The following is a 3,623-nucleotide window of genomic DNA, read 5'->3' as shown; positions in this document are numbered from 1 at the left end:
ACCCGGAAGCAATGGTGGGCATTGTGCTACCAGGTGGCAAGAAATTAAGATTAAACAAGTTCAGTCCATATGAATTTGGTTTTGTCACTAACCTTGTCTTGTGAGTATGGTTGTGACAAATTCACATGGATAGGAACACTTATACCGTAAAATCTAAGTATCATAAGGTTTCTCTTCGATTCATGAAAATGATGGTAAGGAAACTCTCTCACAAAGTAGATTTTAGGAAGATAGCAAGTGTAATATTTGCATTCTCAAAATAGTTAGTGGAGTGCGTGTGGTTAACCAGCACACTAACATAGACTTGTGAGCAAGGTTCTAAAAGGCGTGAGGTGTGGCGTGGCGGCAATGCCAAGCCTCAAGCTTAACGAGTTATGGCGAGCCATGGCGTTTTTCAAGGCGTGATGTAAGGCGACGATTTTGTATTAATTTATAATTATATTACTGCATAAATATAAATTTATATCAAATATACCTAGTTTTTAGAAGTGTTATATCAACAACTAATAACAGAAAGTTAATAAAAAACACAATACTTGTATGCCCGACTAGAAAATGTATAAAAAAGAGCAAAAAAATGTGTCTCAGATGAAAAAACATGCGCCATAACACGTCATAACGCGCCATGGCACGCCATATCACGCCTTGCCACGTGCCACGCCTAACAGCAACGTTATGAAGCTTTTCGTAACGGCGACGCCGCGCCTCACGCCATGGCGCGCCTTTTAGACCACTGCTTGTGAGAAATGGCAAAGGTCTAAACAATTGAGACTATGATTACGACATCCCTTTTCATAGTTCTAAAAATTGTTTAGACACACATGTAAGCTATCTAAGGAAAGGTGTATGATTTTGATAAAGTCTTATCAAAGCAATCACGTATCAGAAATCTGAAATTTGGTAAGAAAGTCAATATAGTATTGATTTCAAGAAGTCTAACTGATTTCTGGATACATGTCAGAGCTAGTGGGAGCATAAGTGTTATGCTAATAATTATCATGGTAGTGGGAGCATGATTATTATGTTAAGTGTTGCAAGTTAGCAATGTTAATTATAGAAAACAAAAGTTTCAATTCCGGTTTGAAAAGTTGTTTTGCTATAATTAAGGGAGAGGATTTTATACTTCATTCCGATTCTACAAGCTTAGATTGAGATTTTAATCAACTTTAGTCAAGGATATATATGAATGTTATGTTGGAATGGTTCAAAATAAGGAAATTCTATGTTGCATTCTCAAAATTCGATTATGATTACGGTATACCTCTTCATAGTTCGAATTTTGAGAACATGGCAAATAAAAATTTTTATAGCATGAATCATGTCCCATATGCTTTGGATATAGGATTGATTGCATGTGCTATAATATTTATCCATTCTAAATTTTCCTAATGCTTAGGGCACTAAGAGGGGAAAAGGGATTAGAACTGGATATGACTAAAATGATTAAGCAATTGTCGAGGACAATTTGAGGTTTACTAAAGATTGGTTACTCATGGAAAATTGGAAGTATAGAGTAAGGACCATATTGACATATTTTGAAAAGAGGAAACTCTTGTTCAAAAGCGATGGTCAAAATGGGAATATGGAATCTTTTTCCATAGGTGGAAGTTATTCTATGAATCTGTGTAAGATTAATGAACTTAATGCAAAGAAGGATGTTCAAAGGAATGTACTTTGAATCTGAGACTTCATTTCCATGGGAATTGCTTTCCATTGGAATACCTTGTAATGTCTGTTGCCAAGTCTTTGTGACTTGTGTGCATATTCATTACAAGAGGATCATTGCATATAAGTTTAGAATCTAACAAGATTACGGTAAATGACAAGAATTTGGTGTTCTTACATTTATTGTTAAGGATTTGGGATTGTGAAATGAGCATCATTGAAATGTTGTCAATCGATCTGTTTCACAAAGAGAGGACCACATGTAAACATAGTGTGCATACTTGGAGTATGGCATAACTATTGTTTGGACGAACATAGTGTGCATGCTTGGAGCATGGCATGGCTATTGTTTCAATTCAAGTATTAAGTTGATTAATCGAAACATGAATAATGAGTAATCAATATGGTGCTTAGATAAAAGGGTTTTTATTTACACTCAAGAGTTTGTGGCCATATAGGATTAAGTATTATTCTTGTGTTTCACTTTGCATGTTTTGACTTCCAGAATAATTATTTTATTCAAACCATCCACAGTCATTCATACATTGGAAGTAGGTATGAATCAAGACTGTCATGAATTTGGCTTGTACGATTTGTCTAAGGTGCATTAGACATAGCAATGGTTGCTACAACATTCATGAGTGCTCCTGGAATAAGATTTGAGTATTGGATTCAACCCACGCTCATTTAAATCACTTCATGGATTTTATCACGAGTGAATCATGAGACGATAATATCTTATATTCTTCAAACCTAGAGATATGAGTTGTTACTATGAGTTGGTTGTACATTGATTGCACGAAAACGCATTTGTTAACTCGATGTTATAAAACGTGCCTTTGTGTATGATTCAACAAGTAGTAGAAGAAGCCATATGAGTCGAAGTTTATCCATTCCTTTTACCTTCAGGATAAAAGCAATATCTGTGGGCCCCTCGATGATTTAGTGATGACAAAATGTAAGTGTTCGGCCGGGCCTAGACTGATTTGATTTGTTCAATTAGTCAGTCATCATAAATCGGAAATCAGGAAACAACAAATGGACTGAGAGAATGACTATAATCCATGTCTCAGTCCATATGATATCTAGAATGGAGGAATATATGATCACTTATCTAATGGACGCATCGTTGATTTGTTCAGAGTTCAACAACGGCTTTTGAGAGCTATGATTGCTAGTCGGGTTATGAAGTCGTACTTGCAATAATAGTTTTAGACTTATCCAAGTGGGAGATTGTTGGATTAATGTCTAAGTCCATAACTATAACTGGTAAGACTTGACCCGACCCAACATGGTCCATTTGGGTTGCATGGCATCATGCATTTGGATAGACTAAAATGAGAGAAATAACATTTAAGGTTTATTAATATATTATAATTTCTAATATATTAATAAGATTATTTAATTAGTATTGATCAAGAATTAATCTAGAATTAATTAAGTGATCAAAAGAAGACTAATTAAATATATGGGTTGATTGTGTAAATCATCCATACTTATATAGTGGGCTAATGCTCCATGAATTATCAAGTTGGGCTAAAACCCATAGAATGCTCCATGGATGCTCCATGGTGTATTTGAACCCATGGATCCAAGGAAATGGAAAGCCATGACAATTAGGGTTTACCCTAATTGTGACTAACTATATAATGATCTTATTATTGAAGAAATCGGCCACTAGTGAAACAAGTGTGGGAAAACCGATTTTTGAAGTGTTCTAATTTCTCTCTAAGTTATTCCAAATGCTTTTGATGTTGTGTGAACCATTTGAGGTGTCACACTTAGGGCACTAGGCTCTCAAGCTACATGGAATCAAGCACCAACAAAGAGGTATGTAATTCTACTAGATTTTGTATTATTTGTACTTCATAATATGCTAGTTAGGATAAATGCCTTGGAAATTGATATTTGCATGTATAATAAAGAAAACGTAAATCCAAGGTATTTAGGGTTGCATG

This window comes from Lactuca serriola, chromosome 7, assembly GCF_051521515.1.
Source record: "Lactuca serriola cultivar US96UC23 chromosome 7, Lser_US96UC23_V15, whole genome shotgun sequence".
Lineage (NCBI taxonomy): Eukaryota > Viridiplantae > Streptophyta > Magnoliopsida > Asterales > Asteraceae > Lactuca > Lactuca serriola.
Note: the sequence above shows the minus strand (reverse complement) of the source record.